At 35.3% G+C, this 19,697-nt stretch overlaps 1 pseudogene; it reads left to right on the top strand.

Annotated features, from left to right (window-relative positions):
- The first annotated feature begins 337 nt into the window (after positions 1 to 337).
- LOC128919759 (GTP-binding protein Di-Ras2-like) lies at positions 338 to 18,938 on the top strand (annotated as a pseudogene).
- Positions 18,939 to 19,697: the final 759 nt, after the last annotated feature.

Genomic DNA, 19,697 nt, shown 5'->3' with positions numbered 1-19,697 from the left:
TTCAGAATTCATCAGAAGCTTTAAATACATCTTTCTTTAATTAATCAACGAGCTTTTCAAATGCAAATCACACTTTGAGCACTTTTTCATAAGATGAACGGTAATCTCAGCTTCATTTGCCATCGCTTGAAGATTACAATAAAGAAAGTAATCTTAAGCAATGCAATTGTTACGCCAACAGTTACGTTTAACGAACAATTTATAAAACATCAAAAACTTAAGTGCACTTAAGCTCAACCAATAAGCTTACAGCTTACAGCCTACATAGTCAAATCAAGTAATAACAGTAAATTCTTACTGTTTGTCGTCCTTGCAGCCGTCGGCAGCCATATTCATAATGGCCGACTTGGATCGCATAAGACTGGTTATTCTGGGCGGTGCTAGTGTGTGCAAATCATCCATCATCAAACGTTTCCTCTTTCAGACCTACACATATAAATATCGCGCTACGGTCGAGGACCCCTTTAATCGCGAAAAAGATTTGGGCGGCATTACACTGAAGGTGAGTAGCTTATTTAGTAAATTTACAATATTTACAAGAACAATTTTAAGTTACTAATGTATTGATATGAATAGGTTGATCAATAGTTTAGGAGCTTTTAATATAATAAGATATTTTTAAGAAAGTAGTGAAAACCAACATTCTCTCTCTCTCTCTCTTTGGTATACTGGATACTTATCTTTGCACTCTTTCAAAGACTGTCGTTTTGTATCCCAATCCCAAAACGTGTCATAACGTTATTTAGATACGCTAGGTACTTGAACTATTTCTGGAATTTGCTTTCAGAACACAAATTCTAAGTCTTCACCGTCTAACTTAACCAAAAAGAGAGAGAGGGATAAATCACCATCCACTATAGGAATTGCCATTTTAAAATGAGATATGTTTTCACAATTTTATCAAAATCTATAGACTTAACTTAAAAACCATTCCTTTAGGTAGACCCGTCCATCATGGGAACGACTGCTTGTTTTCCCACACTTCGTCAGTACTTTTTCCGAGTACAAGCGTCTTCGTGTACAATTACTAACTTCAAATATTGGAGGTTTTTTAATGTCCAAGTCTTAATATGTGACTTAGCGTAGCATTTAATTTTTCGTTGAGGTTTTGTTGTTTTTTTATGTCAGTGTTGTTGGTTTTGTATTGCAAAGTTTTATTTGGTATGTTTCGAGATATCAAGCTATGTCTATGCACATCTAATGCTTTAACTATTCACTGGCATAGCTACGAGGAATACTTATTTAATTACGTACATGGAACTACACAACTACTTACAGATATAAAAGTCAGACAACCACATACTGTCTTAGAAACATATAGATATTTAACTGCCATATTGCGCATTTCCATAAAATCGTAGTCACATAGATTTATATACATGCACACATACATTCGCTTGGCAGACAATTAACTACAAAAACTTTTGTCTGCAAACATCTTTAACATGACACGCTCGACACGGAATATTTATATAGCGCAAAGAAACACACATACACACATAGATTCGCATTCGCCGTTAGTTGATAAAGTATTCTGATGAAATGTTGACAACACTCGGTTGCACATCCGTATAAGTATATACTATGTATAGACACAGTAAAATCGCGATATGATGCATATAATATTAAAAAAAAAAAATGTTTCAATCTTCGTATTTCTTTCGTAGAAGCTAGGGTAGGGCTATTCTATCTTCTATTGGAAGGATCTGATTCCACTAACTGCTGTGGAAGGAAATGAAAATATTAATTTTACTTTTTGGAATGTTTTTGGCTTGTAGAAATTATCTCTAGCCTAATGTACTTAAATTTTATATAGATTTTATAAGCATAGTTATTATTTGATTTAACCTATTTTCATGGTGTGTGATTGGGTTAGTTTAGGTTAGGTATGAAGGCTGTTTCCCTATAAAGGAGGAAAACCACTTAGACTATCAAGAGCAGTCCTTTGTGATACCGTAAAAATTCAACCTTCACTTATTTATGAATCGACAAAGCGCTTGAAACCTACGACAAATCTGCAGAGGTTTTTAACTTCTGTATTCGCTAATTCGCGGGGGTGCCCAAAAAAGTGATATCCAAGGATTTTTTGTCTAGATCTCGCAAAGGCGGAACATCCCAAAAGGAAATGCTGGGAGGATTCTACCTCACCTTCTTCCAGGCAACTTTTGCAGCTAGCATCCGGTAAAATTTTTCATTTGACCGCGTGAGTTCCAATGGGACAATGGCCAGTTAGAACACCTATAACTTGGGAAAGATTGATTTTGTTTAGGGCAAATAGTTCCCTAGACCTCTTGCGATTTACTTTGGGCCAGCATGATCTTGCCACAGAACAGGTGCTGGTGACTGTCCAGCGCCTGCTCAGTTCGACTGAGACCCATTCATCCAGAAGCAAGTTGCAAGAGGATAGCGGCGCTCCTGTTTGTTCCCATTCCACTGTGAGTGCAACAGAAGTACCTAGCCTAGCAAGCTCATCAGTCTTGCAGTTTCCTGCGATTCCGCTGTGGCCAGGCACCCAAACTAGTATGATAGCAAAGTGCTCCGATGCAACTGATAGCGAGGACTGGCAATCATTTACCAGCCTGGAAGGCACAGTCACTGAGCTTAAGGCTAATATTGCCGCCCTACTATCAGAGTGGGTCGTTACCTTTCTGAAAGCTGCTGCACTCCGCAGCAGTGAATCCGCTGCAACCTTTATGGCCGCCACTTCCGCTTGAAACACGCTACAATGGTCCGGAAGCCTGAAGCTGAAGTTAATGAGAAGTTCCGGACAATAAACTCCTCCCCCAACTTTCCCCCTTAACTTAGACCCATCCGTAAAGAAGCTTACCGCGTCTCTCTTCCAGCGAATTCTACCCACCCAACCCTCTCTTGAAGGAATGAGAGCAGAGAATAGACCGCCAGGGTATGACTCGTCGACATGATGGTAGTCCATTAGCCTCGGAATGAAGTCGAAGCGTCTGAGGATACTAGAGTGCCCAGTTGTATAGGGGAAATTGTCGAAATCGGACTACAACTTTTCAAGACTCCAGATATCGAACATGAACAACTCATTGCGAAGATATCGGTAAATCTCTTAAATATATATACAATTCAGAGGAAATTGTCTCTCATCCAAAAATGGTTAATATCGGGTCATAACTTCCCCTAGCTCCCATACACCTAATTATAATTAATCCATATTTATAGATTTTTCAAAAATACGGTGGGCTTTACTCAGCATATATCGGTTAATATGTGAGACACCTTAGCAAAATTAAGTGAGCATATAGTCTTAGATTGAGTGTACCTTCGTGATGAAAATGAGTGAACTCGGTTCAGGAATTACGTCACATATTTATCATCATTTTCGTTATTCTTTAACAAAGATAGATTTGTATTTATTATTTATACCGCCATTTCGGCAACTTTAAATCGCTACTACGTATATATGTGCAATATGAAAACCATCGAATTCAATATATGTAATTAAATTGGGTGAAGCGTCGGAAAAATCTGATAATGTGAATGCCTGCACTTACGCATGTAATTCATGCGCAATTTTTATAGATTTCCCTTCAATATAAATGTGCATGGCTGTGTGTAACCGTATTTCGGATTTCTGATGTCAAAATGAGCTCATGTTAGGCGGACGGACAATTAAATTGGCTAACCGATATCAATGTAATTGTGGTAATGTTTGGACCGACACTAAAGTGTTTCTGTGTGATTTGTATAAATATTCGTAACCTCAAATTAGAGTTGGGTATTGTTGTTGGGTAGTATAAAGGTTGGGCTGATATGAAGGGACTTTTATTTTACTGAAATTTCGTTGACATGCCGATAATAGGAAATATTACCATGTTTTCTACAGCATGTTGTCGCAGATTACGACATATAATTGCATAAGAGGTACTAAATACATTTGTTCCCATTGTTTTATATTTGAAATGCTGTAAAATTTCATAAGGTAAATGTTTGCAATAACAATTATACTTAATGTAAGTGAATTTATATACAGGCCATCTATTTGGGATTCACATTGGGGATATTCTAGAGAATATTTTAATTAAAAAAAATGTCGATTATGTCTTCGTAAGTTTTGGGTACTGAAAAAAAGTTCAGAAATATATGTAGACGGTGATAGTGGTAGAGGGATATATACATAGATAGTAAAAGAGATAGATAGAGATAAACAGACAGGAATGTATTTCTGTCGAACTTGACTTGTCATTTATAATAAAAATAGATTGGAGAACAAGTACTGAAACTTTTGTTCAACCAAATACTGCCAGTTCCGCTCTTCGAAATTGAGCTCATTCCTGACAAGAATCGGAAAATTCCGCAAAAGCTTTAAAATTAAGGCAATTTTCTTTAATCGTTGGTATCTTCAGATATGTTTTTTAAACTAATCACATATTGAGAATGCGGATGCTCATGATTTCTTTAAATTCACTGATACTTAGACATACATCCCTAATGCATATTCAGTGCTGTTTTTAACCAGCTGTCACCAAAACAACAGCTGTTTGCGATTTGACGTCAACACGTAAAATTTTCCATCGCAGAAATAAGAGAAAAAAATTTATAGCAAATGAAATTTGAGACGCTTAGTTCTTTTTATTTGAGTTTTTTATTTGCATTTTTTATTTAAGAGACTCTGTGTTATGCTATGCTGTGCTACGCAACGACTGCCTATTTTATTTCATTCACTTCAGCTCTCTACCACCACTGCTGCCAAAGTGGGAACTTTTTTATGGTTTGCTCCACTGGAATTTATGTAATCTTGGCATTGTAGGCCTTCAAATTTCTTGTTTTGAATTAAAATTTAATCATCTCTTTACCTCGAACTTATATTGGCATTCATTTTAATATAAACAGCCATATGATACAAATTGTTGCTAACCGCATTCGTTTATGTTCAATCTAGTCGGCTGCGGCGACGATGACGGCGGTTAAGAATTTCCTCCCTCTTGCTTTCCGCATAGCTATATATTCGCTCGTTCAACGCAAATGACATGCCTCATTGCCACAGGCGCGCTCGATTGACCGCATTGCTTGCTAAATTGACCAATTGACACCCAATTCGCATTGGTTCGCCATAATTTCGAGCACCTCAGGCTCGTTTTATTGCCATTCAAATCCAATTGCTGACATATGTATATTGGGAATTGACAAATGGCATTTTGTTTATATTAGAGCTTAGTGGCAATACTAATATAATAATATTTACTACTATTAGGTTTATATTGTTAATTTGTATAGAATTTATTTGGTAAAGCATAGCTTTAACTACCGAGAATATAGTTGATAATAAGCTAAATTTTGTGTCAAGTATTATAAAAAACAGTGAACAAAAATCTAGACCTGCAGAATGATGCACTAGTATGGATAAATAACTAGTCGAGCTCCAAACGTATGCAAAAGCTCGATATTTCCACACTTAAACGATGCCCTGCCTGTCAAGCACACGAATGTATTAGTTAATCGTCCTAATCGGTTGCTTCAGAATGTTTCGGTATTCAATGTTGGATTCATTTTAATGATCCAAAAATTATATTACGAGCATACTGTGGGACAATCTTTTCTACAGTTTTCTATTACCTCGTAGTTCTTCGAACAGGAATATGATATCGCTTAGTTACAGCTTAGATTACATGTTTTGTCGAATTATAGCACGATTTGCAGATATTTGAGAAAAATTACAACGATACTATGGTTACTAATATTCGAGGTCATGTGCTATCTCAAACACCCTATTCATAATAATATGTATGTTAAAAAACTATTTAGGTATGAACCTGTTTAGAAAAACCCTTCACAGTTCGTTCATGAACCCTTATATATGAATACTTATGACTATCTCTAGATGATGGGTGATTCGAGTATATCTGTCGAAGTTCTATTGCTTTTAGGTAGAATTTTCGTTTAAATTTTGGAATTTTGAATTAAAATTATATACAAAATGTATATAAAAACATAAAACATATGTAAAACATATAAAATTCATTGAATTCATTCATTTTATGCATTAGGAAATGCTTTTCTCAGCATTAATTGATTCGTTTGTGGAAGCATTAATGCGGAAAGATAATTACGGTGGAGACGGAAATCGTGTCGGCAGCTAATATGAATAAATTTCATTCTAAAAACAGACATTATAAATATAAATGAGTGAACATTCACGCGCATGTTTGTTAAATGAAACGATGCGATAAAATGGTCATAAATTAAATAAGCAATATTACAAAAGCTTCGGAAACACAAAAACAAAACTGAAACAGTAATAAGCACATATAGCAGTTGTTGTACAAAACACATATTTTTATTGTTGTTGTAATAACGTAAATACCATACAACGCTGATGGCGAAAAGTGATGAAAAATTGCGCTTCCAACATTGCGGTTCAACGGAGCGTATGAGCAACATTTAACAACCGTGGCGCCACGAGATATGAGACTCGCCGTCTAAAGAATTTCCAACATTAGTACTTCTGTGCTTGTTTGTGTTTAGGAGCATGTGTGTGTATCAGTATGTATATTTATTTCTCAACGGCTGTCAAATATGGACCAAAGCGAAAACATCAGCGTATGAGACAGTTTTATTGCATTTAAGGCATTCATAGTTATTTCTGTGGGAATGTGGGAATTTAAATGTTTAAATTAAACTCCTGAAAGAACTACAAAATAACTCATATAATAACTTTTAGCAATGAGTAGATGATGACTAAGTTTACAAAACTCATCGCCGAGCACGATAAATTCGAAACTCTACATATTTGGCCATTGCTCTATTTAATTATAAAATATTTATTATTACTTGCCCAATAAAGCTTATCTGGTCTGTACACATCCTTATTTATTAATGTGTCACATTTTTTCAACTTCTGTGACTACGAATCAAAAACATTTCCTTTCATAGCTCTGAGAAGACTTCTATATATTATTTTACGAAATAATTTCCATTAAAATTGTATGCATTTATTTATTTTTGTGTCTTCCTAACGTGTGGTACTGCTGTAGTCAATTAATATGGCAATCAGCTGCGGCGTATGTAATCATTCCGCTACAGCAAGCACACATTCGTATGTATAAATAATAAATCGAATGAAAATTACGCTCAGCTGCTGATTTTCGCCTGTTAGCTGGTAGTAGATAATGTAATAATAATAAGCATGAATGATGTAAGGCAAATTTGATTAACTACACTCTGATATATTGTTAATGTGGCAGTAATTAGCTAAATTATCTCGCCGAAATGCTTCTAAGTGGGTAATTGAATTAATATTATTTGAAATAGAATTTATTCAGTGGGTGCACTTTGTATTAACAGCTCTAAAGGGTACAAATAATAAGCGTTAAAAAAAAATTCTCTAAATGTAAGTTGCATACCAAGTATTACTTTTGTAACTAAGTTAAAAAGTAATTGAGAGTTACTTAGTCTGAAAGAAATAATAATTATAATATCTTGGTCTTTAGTATTATTCGATGAAATCCTAAATGTAGGCAATGGTTTATGTGCGAAGTTGTTTTAGTAAATAAGCTTTGCCTTAAAATATATTCTTCTTGAGATTTTATAATGAAAGTAATATAATAGGGTCAAGGTGAGTCCATCTGTGATAGCAATATATTTTTTGAAGGTTGTCATTGAAGGTTCTGCTCCTTCTTGATGCCGCTAGATAGTCAATTTTCGAATAATGCTATAGGACCAACCATCTGTGAGTTTATTAGCCAAATTACTTTGGACTTCTGCGATAATACATATGTATGTATGTCTATATAGCTTGAAAGTATTACAAATTTTATATTTGCGTTAAGCACAAGAGTTTTAATAAAATAATCACGTAATTATTTAATGCCACTATCAGTTTCAGGTGTTGAATAATAAAAATCAGAATCGTACAGAACAAAATTAACTCTTATTTGCTTAATGGAGCATTAAGCATTTAAAGATAATTTTAAGACAAGTCTGAAACAAACTCAAGGCACATAAATTGTATTTGTAGTTTAATTTTTACTTTGTTGTTATTTCACTCTGCGCTTGCATTCATTCATTGATACCTTTACCACGATTTAATTGCAATTAATATTAATTTTCGATGCTAACCACACACAAATGGAAATAAGTGTGTGTGTTTGCAACAACTGCAAATGTAAAGAGCAATCAATACCTTTGTGGCATTTAAAATCACTTGGAATGTAGGCATAATTGCAATTAGTTGCAAAAGTAATTGTCATTAATTGCACACTTTTAAAGGTCTCGGCCAGGCGCAGTTGCAATCGAACGCAACGCCTTCACACAGAAAACAGCCAGTTAAATGCACAGAATGAACTTGAAATATGTATGTATGTGGGAACAAAATCAAATTATTAAGAAGCCTTTCAAATAAATGCACTTTGTTTGAAATATTTCTTTCATGTTAATTATTATAATAACTACTTCAGCGCCATCAAAAAGTTACTCATACGCCAGGTCTCCATTGTAAATTTTATTTAACGCTACCCAAGGTTGCTCATACACCCTGTTTCCTTTGAATTGTTTTTTTTTGTTTTAATTTTATGGGCCTTTAACAGCTATTTAAGTTTTTGACTAAACAGCCGTTTTCGTGAAAACTTTATTGCCATTAATTCTGTAAAATATTTTTCACTAACGAGAAAAGTGGGTCAGTAAGATAATTTTATTAATGAACCAGACGGTTAAAGTGTTCTAAAAAATAATTACTTAAGAAATTTTGCAATATTAGGAATAAATGCATGCTTTGCTCGAGAAACTAAATTTTACTGGTCACTAAAAAAATGTTGTCTGAGAATGAAAATAAGTTTAGAGTACCTACATTAATGGTCTTTTCTGTCGTTTGGAAACGGTTCTCCTCCGAAAATTACTCCGAAACTGTTTCAACGTAAATTTTCATTATCAACAAAGGTTACTCATAAGCCGTGTGGTACCCAATATAACTTATACACAACTTGTTCGCTTATAAATATAAATTGATGAAAAATAAAATTTATAAAAAAGGTAATATATTTCACTACAAAAAATAATTTTATATAATATATTCTTTAATTATTTCTTAACACACTTTTATTCAGCATTACGTACAAACTAACTTTAAAAACTGTTTTCTTGTATTTTCAGGTTGACATTTTTACACTTCCGGCGATATGCAATTTCCCGCTATCCGCCGTCTGTCCATCGCCACCGCCCACGCTTTCATGCTAGTCTATGCGTCCACGTCTGCGTCGAGTGTTTTGAGGAGATACGTGAGCAGTGCGTTGACTACCAGGTGAGTTTGACTGTTTGTTTGTTGTTTATGGAAAAACAATTTTAGAATGTGGTTTGAGTGGAATATCAATGATATTTATCGATACTTAGGCACTTGGCTACCTGGTTGATGCCAAGGTACTCGCCAGACAAAATTTATTGTATTAATTCATTGCTTATTGACTCTTATTGTTAAATTGCTGTCAACTGAATTTGGTTGTTGCTAGAACTAAGAAAAAAATTGTCACGAATTCATTTCGTTTTACAAGCGCTTCTGTTTTCATACATACCCACACACCTATATGGAGAAATGTGTGAACTGAACATAAGCATATTTAAAATATGCATTGCCTTTTCACACTTAAATATATATTCGATTGTTTGACATGCAAAATCGGATCACTGCCACGCCCACAAAATGGCGAAAACCGAAAACACATAAAGTGCCATAACTAAGCCATAAATAAAGCTATGGAAATAAAATTTGGTATGAAGGATCGCACTATGAAGGGGCATATTTAGATGTAATTTTTTTGGGGAGGTGGGCGTGGCCCCGCCCCAAAAATGTTTTTGTACATATCTCGGAAACTAATAGAGCTATATAAACCAAACTTTCTGCAGTCGTTTTTAAAGCCACTTCTTAATACAGTCCAGAAATGAAAGAAATCGGATAATAACCGCGCCCACTTCCCATACAAAGGTTGGGTTGAATATTACTAAAAGTGGGTTAACTCACTAACGAAAAACGTCAGAAACACTAAATTTCGCATAAGAAATGGCAAATCGAAGCTGCACTCAGATTTTTTTACAAAATGGAAAATGGGCGTGGCGTCGCCCACTTATGGGTCATATCTCAGGAACTACTCGACCGATTTCAATGAAACTTGGTTTGTAATAGTTTCCTTACATCCCAATGATATGTTGTGAAAATAGGCCAAATCGCTTCACAACCACGCCTACTTGCGATATACCAGAACTATCTATCCGCTTTAGGAAGCTATTCTGATACCAATAAAATGACTAAAATCTTATTAAAAAAGTTGATCAGAAATCCAAAGCCATCCCTATACTTAAATAAAATATAACTATGATTTGTGATAGCACTGATAATAATGGATAATATGGTGTGTGCTTAACTACTTAAACCATAAAAATATTGGAAAATATTTTGAATTTACCGTAGGAATATTCCTCTTTAATTTGCGAAATCACGATTTTTATTTGCGACTACTTCACTTACAAACTAGACTAGCACAACCGTACTGAACTCCAGTTAACTTATATATACAGATTCCAAAATACTTATTGCCTTACTACTATCTGCCTTTTTATGTCATAAATTGCCGCTGCTGCCAAAGCATATTCCTATTGTAATCGCCGGCAATAAATCTGATTTGTCCAAAACACAACGAGAAGTGCGACTTGAAGAGGTCACGGACTGGGTCTACTGTGAATTGCCCCGATTAAGGTGAGTTCAAACAAATCGAAAATTATTTATTTGCATAACATTGATAGCCTCTCTTCGTGAGAGGGGTGTATGGGTATGTGAATGTCCGGAAGGTATGTTCAATATTTTGGCCTAAAATAACAGCATATTTGTGTGTTTTCAGGGTAATTCAGTGTCTGTGAACTCAAAATATTCTTTTATTCATTCTCTGTGTCTCTTTGTTGTTGTTGTTTTTAATTTAAGGTATGATTATATTTCACGTCGATTTTATGTAAATTTAATTCACAAGTAAAACAATTCTAATCAAGAAACATGAAAATTGAGGGCGTGTGAGAATAAACGACAGTCAATCAAGTGGTGCGAGTGTTAGTGAATGCAAAGCGTAGGGCACCTAGTGAAATCTGTTGACTGGAACCGCAGCCAATCGGAAACGTCTGCGCGCACACATTTCTAATTTCTCGGTTGGTGGGTAATTGTGTCGCCGCCAGGAACAATTGCGAATGCGATTGCTAATGCAACGCAGTATAGTAATTATTGCAGTAAATCGACAATGGCGGTTTCTCTGTTTTTCCGTTCTCCCCTCTCACTTTAATATTCGTTGAGGTCGCAACTGCTTTCCGAATGCAAACAATAACAAAAACAAATACTGCAACTGTGACCCTTTAAATGTGGCAACCACAATGTGGTAGCAATTCCGCGGAATAAAATTAAAATGCAAACAAAATAGTAGCGAAGAAATGAAACAGTATGACACACACACACATACATGAACTCGCTGAAAATGAGCGGTTGATGAAATCGGTGAAGTAAACAACCGCAAAAGTCATTACTGCGTTACTTAAGTACAAAGCATATAATGGTGTAAATGCACGCCAAATGGAAATTTACAAGATGAACAAGGGACCACATTTTATTCGCATCGCATTTATTTATAAATTTTAAGGTTGATTTTTTTAGGTTACATTGCGAATAGGAGGAAGGATAATTAGTGTTTGCTCAATAATACAACTTTAAACGTCTTTCTTGAAGTGGCCTTTAGAGTCTATCAAATGAAAATGAACACTAAAAGAACAAAGCTGTAGTCATTACTGACATTTTCTGATTAAAGCTCACTTTTGGAGCACATTCTCAACTTTTTAACATATTGAACAAAGCGTAATAACTATGAGTTCAATTCGGCTGTCACGTGTAGTTTTCAGCTCTTAATTTTAAATTGTGACAAAAAATATATTTCATATCAAAATGGGTATTTAAAAGTCACAATACAATGGTTCCATATATGAATACACAAACTTTAATATATTCATCCATTTGTGCCCACACATTGATTGTGTATTCCTAAAATAGTATTTTAAAATTAACTCAATAAATGACGTAAATAGTTTAACATCTGTTTGAGTTGAGCCAAAAACTGTTAGCGCCATTGTCTAAACACTTTAAACGTGTTTTCTACAGAGTAGATTTAGACACATGTCTAAAGTTAAATGCTTACACAATTAACTACAACAAATGCTACCTAAAATAGATCCCCTCATTCGACACTCTCAACCTTCACATAGTTCGACAATGGCACTTATTTGAATGTTGAACCTGGAAACATATTTTTAGACGCCATGCCAGCTCATACGCTTGGTAATATAATACTTTTCTCACACAAAAGCTTCGTGGGCTGCTACTGACAGACTGACTAACTGACAGCATGGCTGGCTGAATATTTTGCCAACGCTACCTGCTGCACCATAATTGCCAGTGATATTTATATAAAAAGTGCACCTTCCTGTTAGTATCTAAATATATATGTGTGTGTATATTTTAAATTTTTTGCCTACTTTTAGGTGTTTATTTAATAAAATGGAATGTTTTTAATATTTGTCCACGCTGACTCCTCCAGCAGCCGCCATTGTGTAATTTTACATTTTAGCTTGGCTATTTTTGTATTTTATTTTCCATGTCATTGACAGTGACAAATTGTCCTTGACAGCGTGTGTGCGACGCTCTTAGCCACAACTAATGTCACATGCTTTATACCTATGCATACATGGTCACAGATTGGGATACAACATTCCTTTTTCACTTCCATTTTGAATATTAAACGTTTTAATTATTATATTAACATTTTTTTAGATGGAGGAAACATGAAAAATTCAATGGAAAGTTGTTTCGAAATACATATATTTTAAAACACGTATGTAGGTTCGTGATGATATGATGGTGATACTAATATTGTATATTCTATTAAGTTCACAAAAATATTTTTTTTATTAACTATAAGAGCACATAATTAATTTTATTAAAGAACTCAAATATTTGTTTATTAAATATCTAAAAAAGTCTAACCCTTTGGTCCGTATGAAGCTATGCATGTGTTTATTTATCGTTACAATACCCGAGTCACAAAGCGCTGTCTGCAGGTAAAAAGGTGAAATTGATATGACAATAATAAAAATTGTAAGCACAACAATAACGGTAAATTGCAACATGCTAACTGCTCCCACAAGTACCTGAGACCAACATGTTATACTTGCAAATCATATGTTCGAGTGGCTTTATATATATGTATGTGAATAAACGATTCACCGATGGTTAAAAATAATCCAAACGCACTACTCTTTTAGTTTGGGTTTTCGAAATACTGCTCAGCTCAGTGAGTCATCCGACCTTAAACACTGTTTATAGCTCCCTTCTTTATCAGATTTCCAAAATTCTTTTAATCCAGTAGCATTTACTTTATCTATGTATATAGATAGCTTTTATACCAATTTTCTATTTAGAAAGCCCTCAGTTAGATCCACTTGTACCAGATTGGAAGAAGTGAGACTTCTCTATCATCTCTTTCATAACACCATTAACACATTGCCTGCCAAGCGGTTTTGACGAGAACCTTCCCCGGTTTCCAAGCAGGTTGTTTGTTATAAATTGTTGTAAATCGGGAATATATTTAATTTTTTACTATTCCTTAAAGGTTTTGCGGCGTATTTCGGGTTTTAATGGGTTTTTTTATTTCAGTGATTTTGTGCGACTTGCCACTGATTAAATGGTACGAAAATGGGCCTCGGAGTTCTTTATTCTTATCTATTTTATTTTATGTTTGTTTATTATACTCTCGCAACAAAGTTGCTAAGAGTTCAAATCCGGATGTCCGTCTGTCCGTTCGTCCGTCTGTGCAAGCTGTAACTCGAGTAAAAATTTAGATGTCGCAATGAAACCTTTCGAAGATGGGTAAAATCGGACTACTGCCACGCCCACAAGATGGCGAAAACCGAAAACACATAAAGTATCATAACTAAGACATAAATTAAGCTATTGAAGTAAAATTTGGTATGAAGGATCGCACTATGAAGCGGCATATTTGGATGTAATTATTTCGGAGAAGTGGACGTGACCCAGACCCGTACTAAGTTTTTTGCATATATCTCATAGGAAACTTTCTAGAATCTGTTCTTTTAGGTGCTACCTTATACAGTCCAAAATTGGAGGAAATCAGATAAAAACGCCGCCTTCCTCCCATACAAAGGTTTTGTTGAAAACTTCTAAAAAGGCTTTAATTCAGTAAGAATAATCGCCAGAAACGTTAAACTTCATTATAAAGATTGTACAGAAGAACTGCATTCAAAATGGTATACAAAATCATAGGTCAAAAACCATATTTCCGAAATTACTCGACCAATTTCAATGAAATTCAGTTCATAATATCTGTTTGGCTTTCCAATAATATGCTGTGAAAATAGTTCAAGTCGGTTCACAACCACGCTTCTTCCCATATACCTGAACTTTGAAGTCGATCTGAATGATGTATTTTACAATACATAAAGTAAGCACTAGTGAAGATATCGAAACAGATCTTTGCAAAAAATACTGCGTTTAAAGTCCTTCGTCCTTCTAAAAATCGCCGAAATCAGTCCATAAGTTTTCAAGACCCTATATATCGAATATGATTATCTCAGTGCTTCTAACAAATTTTTTACCGAAAATATAGTTACGTTTCTCAGATATTTTGAAGAAATTCAGAAGGAATATGTTTCTTCTAATAATATGTCTCCGTGCCTAAAATGTGTGAAATCGGGTCATAACTTCCCCTAGCTCCCATATACCTAATATTAGGGGTTTCAAACTTTCAATGAGCTTTATACCATATATATGACGAATATGTGAGTCAAATTGTTTGTTATATTAATAAAATTAAATAAATAAATAGCGAGAGTATAAAATGTTCGGTGACACCCGAACTTAGCCCTTCCTTACTTGTTCTTCTATTATATAAAAATATATCTATCGATATCGAAACGTACTATATCATTGCAGATCACCTTATAAAGTCGATGATAACCGTGTGAGGCTTAAAGCTTTAAGTTTCTAGCAGCTTTTGAAAAGCTTGCGTACTTACAATCTGAAACTATAAAAAAAGTTTCGAAATAAATTTCGCTCTTTTCTAAATTCCTTAAATCGAAAGCTAAAATGCGGCACCCTGTATTCATGTGGTAATTAAACGTTACAGGTAACACGTGGTTCAACAGAAACTGACATGCATACCTTTCAAGAAATAAACACATTTAAATATATTTGCACATAACGGTAAATACAATCACAACAATTGCAATGTCAGTTGCCACAAAGTAGTTCAAATTTGTAATCCCCAACTCTCCACGGTGCCGACAACAAAGTTAATAGCTCGGTGTTGGCAAACGGTGCGGCTGATGGCGCTTTGGTACTGACGACGGCACCACGGTGTGCATGTTGCGAATTAACAATAAATTTTTAGCGAAAATTGCCGCTTACAAACGACCGCTTTGCGTGCAGCAAGCAAACAAGGTGTCCTTGCATATTCATACGCCCTTTTGTGTGAGTGTCGGGGATGCGGTTATTTGTTTGCGGCGGCGATGTTGCGACGGGCACCATTTTCAACTGCATAATGCTCTCTGTCATGTTACGAAATAAACAAAAATCCGCATGCAGACAAAGCAGTCCGGCGACCTCAGATAGTTACAAATGCGGGCACAGATGTACTCATGCAATCTTGTTGAGCAAATCTAGAGCACAGTTAGTTAAGTGAAATTTTAAAGGAAATTCAAAAATATGTGAGTACACTACTTCTGAACTAGTATAAAACTGGATCAGACAATTGACAAGAACTTTGGAACAATACAATATATAAATTCGTCCACTGTCTCCAGAATACGAAAACAACAACAATGCAGCCAAAATGGAGCAAGTGAAAGAACAAAGTAAACCATTTCGCTGAGGCAAACAAAAAAATATTGAATTTTCCATAAAAATAATAACGAAATGACCTTAACCCTTGTAATAGCTGGTAGATTTAAAAAATCGCTTGCGCAGCATACGAAAAAAAACACAAACTGTTGCTTTGTCCCGCCCTCGTAGTTTGCCTTGCGAAACGAAGCCTGCGTTTTGGCGTTAAAGCGTTGATAATTGTAGCGTCCCGGCTGACACATTGTTGCTGACATGTTAAAAATACAAAGCCACAGGTTCGATAAAAAAAGCAAAAAATATAACAAAAACAACAAAGCAACAACTTGAAACAATAGTTATGAACGAAAATGTGAAAAAATCGTACACACAGATCAGGGAACACCCGAACGAACGAAAATGAAATTTTGCAATAACAAAAATAAGAAAATCTTCGCTCACTCAGCTACGTTGCGTTGGTGTGTGTTCTTGTTTTTTGCGAAAAATGTGAAAAAAGCCAATTTGTACCAAATTCAATAATATATTTTTCATATTTTCCCTCTGTGTAGTTTTTATCTCCGCTGTCTGCACCCCTACTCTCATTGAGTAGCGTTAAAATATTAATTGGATTGACAATTTTGGAAGCTTGTAAAATACTTTCAGCGCTGGTGTGAAATTGGTTTAAGCGAAAAGTGAGCGAATTCTTTCTCAATATTGCTTGTCTTAATGGGAATTCCGAAATTTGTTTAATATTTGTTTTCACTATCGTGTTTTTCATGGTATGAATATTGTATTATTTAACTTCTAATGGAATTTTTGAAATATTTTTTAAGATGTATCTGCTGAGGAATTGTGCATCGACATATAGATTAGAGTATGGTACTAGATTCAAGTAGCTCTAAAAAATAATAAAATCCGAAACCTCTGGCCTTTAGAGAATATACCTTTAGCATTGAGCATTGAGAACGCGCAAGAAATAGTTTTATGAAATCTATGCCAGCAACGAGCACAATAATTGTCTGTAATACTTATTGAATTTAAAATTTCTAACACTGCAGTTAACTATGTATCCTAGTTAACTACTCATCCGCGTAGTGTGAAAGCTGCGAAAGTTGTCGTCCTGACACAAATATCTACCGTACATATCTGGCAAATTGATAATCGGTGTGCATAACTACACTTAAATATTTTCTACTACATTTTCAACTCACTGCGCCATTTTACCTTCCGCTGAACATTTACTACTAACAAGCGGAGGCGAGAAGAAATACGAACTTTATGGTTTTGCAACCCAGTTGCCAGCTGTGGAATGCTGTGCATACACAAACACTATTCAGTATTTGGCGAGTCTGTTGCAGTTCTTAGGAATTCTGCATAGCCGCAATTGGCGTGTCAGATCACCTGATCTCTGAGCTAAATATGCTAAATGTTGGTCTTTGTTTCGTGGAAAAATGTCTCTCACAAACGTATGCTTTATAATACCAATTTAAGGGACCGCAAATATGAAAGATTTCAATGATTCTAACCTCTAATAATCTCTTTTAAACATGAATACGTTATTTAGACAGCTTTGAAGAAACGAATATGGAAGTATTTCACAGCTATTAAATATAGTTGTACTACAGTCGGGTAAATAAAGCAATGTTTAACTAATTAAATTTCCGAAACTTAAATCGGCTTCATTTGCATTATTTTCACTACAAGTGTGAGAAATGTAAACTATGGTATGTCTGTATTTGTTCTCTGGATTTGTGTGGGCAACTATTTAAAGTCGATACATAACTGCCTCATTACTACATTAGAAATTCAGAATCCACAGCAGCTGTTACTACACAAGGCTCAAGTACTGCTTTTGCGATATATATGTACATATATATGTTTCTTTGTACCTCTGCCTTATGCCCACGCATACTTACTGCCACAAGTAGACCCCAGTTGGCAAATTGGCAAACTGAAATAGTTAGTTGCTAACAGCATTAAGCAGTCACTTAAGTACTTAAATCATTTTCGATGATTGCCCCACCATTCTGGGGGTTGCATAAGTAGCTAGAGCTCCATCACTGACTGTTGCCGCCAATTAATGAATGGTATAGCTTATACCTAGCCTCAAATGTAATTACAGAAAATATTTGAGTAAATTATTGAATCAAGTGCGTGCGTTGGAGTGGCAAAATTTAACAGCACAGATTTTGAAAATGAGAGTATTGTGCGTACAGGGTGTGAAATTAGTATGTAAACTGACTAAAAGTGAGTAAAAAGTTAAAGTTGGCTTGATTTTTGATGGAAAAGCCGCATTAGAAATATTCATAACTTGACTTTTTAAGACTTGTACGCTTCTATGCATGGTTGTTGTAAATGAAAACACAAAATCCGTTATGTTTATTATTAAACATACAATTTAAATGCATGTTATTCGGGATTAATACTGGATTTCTTAGCAGCTAAGCTCGATGCTTCCGCGAATATGAGCACACAAAAATCGGGTGTGTCAGAAAAAAGCAAAGGAAAAAAACTGTATTATCTGCCTAAATCCTTTTGAATAACATATGAGGAGGTAAACACCGATGGTAGCACCACAAGCACCAACAGCAGTGATACAATGAACTACAAGCATATATTATTTTTTACGAGTTTGCTGTTTAGTTTTATAGACTTATGAGTATTCCATGTTATAGTAGATTAACAAGCCAAATAGCCAATTTGAAATAGAAGAACTTTCATCGCAGAATTAATTGAATAAATTAATGCTCTTTTGTTCGATGATTCTTTGGTTTCTTCGGTCTTAATTAACATATATTTTCGTTACGAATTAAAATCAGACCCAAATATTTTCTTGGCAGAGATCCGATATCAACTCTACTGAGGAACTGAAAATCTCTTTGTGTATTGCCTGCAGACCAATATTTATCTGGTAATCATTGTCGACTTATAAATTGAAGCCAACTAGTCAACAACTAGTGTCTTGAATAAAATTGATCTCATAAGTCAGTCAGTGCTGGAATGCTCCGCCATAGAGGATCAAAACGTGACTGACCTTTTCAAAACGATTTCTGCCCGTCGGGAGCAATAATGACGGCACAAGTTGTCTTAAGGGACACTCTTGGGCATATCTTAGCGCATCCGATTTTTTTTCCATGAAAAAAGTGTTTACAGCCATTAATTCCACTTTCATAACATGCAACCAACGCATTCACACCCTACACATCTTTTCCGTCAGAGCAAATGGAAAAAATTACATGATATTTTACCTTTATTCATATGCACAATTCCCAATACTTAACCAGGCGGCAGAAGGCATCAACAGACCGGTGCAACACATTCATTTACACCGTTTGTCACATCGCCACATCCCGCGCCGCGATGTTTCTGCGGTATGCATTTCGCATTTTTGCGTTTTTGTTTTCTTCAACTTTCTCTTATATTTATGTGCACCAGAGCGCCTACAGGCAACCACAAATTCAACTGCAGCAAAAGCAGCACCAACAACAGTTGTAGTATTGCGTTCCACGGTCTGGGTGCGTATCATAACAGCAACTGGTACAAAGGTTGCCATTGGAGTTGCAGCTGTCACCAAAGTTCAGTTGCTTTCGTGCCCAGCTCAGTATTTTTGGTTTTATTTTCCTTCCCGCCGCTTGTCATGGTATTGGTTTAGCAGTGTTGCACCTTTCGCACTACACTGCACTCTGAGGTTCCATATTTCACCGCATTTTGCCTCGCGTCGTTGCTTTTTCGAATTCTGCTTCTCATGCTCGTACATTTACATTTAATTGCTTCTTGTTTTTGTTTATGCTCATTGCTACACTTGCGACTTGGCATTTATTACTTTGCA

This window comes from Zeugodacus cucurbitae, chromosome 6 (genome assembly GCF_028554725.1).
Source record: "Zeugodacus cucurbitae isolate PBARC_wt_2022May chromosome 6, idZeuCucr1.2, whole genome shotgun sequence".
Taxonomy (NCBI): domain Eukaryota; kingdom Metazoa; phylum Arthropoda; class Insecta; order Diptera; family Tephritidae; genus Zeugodacus; species Zeugodacus cucurbitae.
This window is presented reverse-complemented; position numbering and strand designations above follow the sequence as displayed.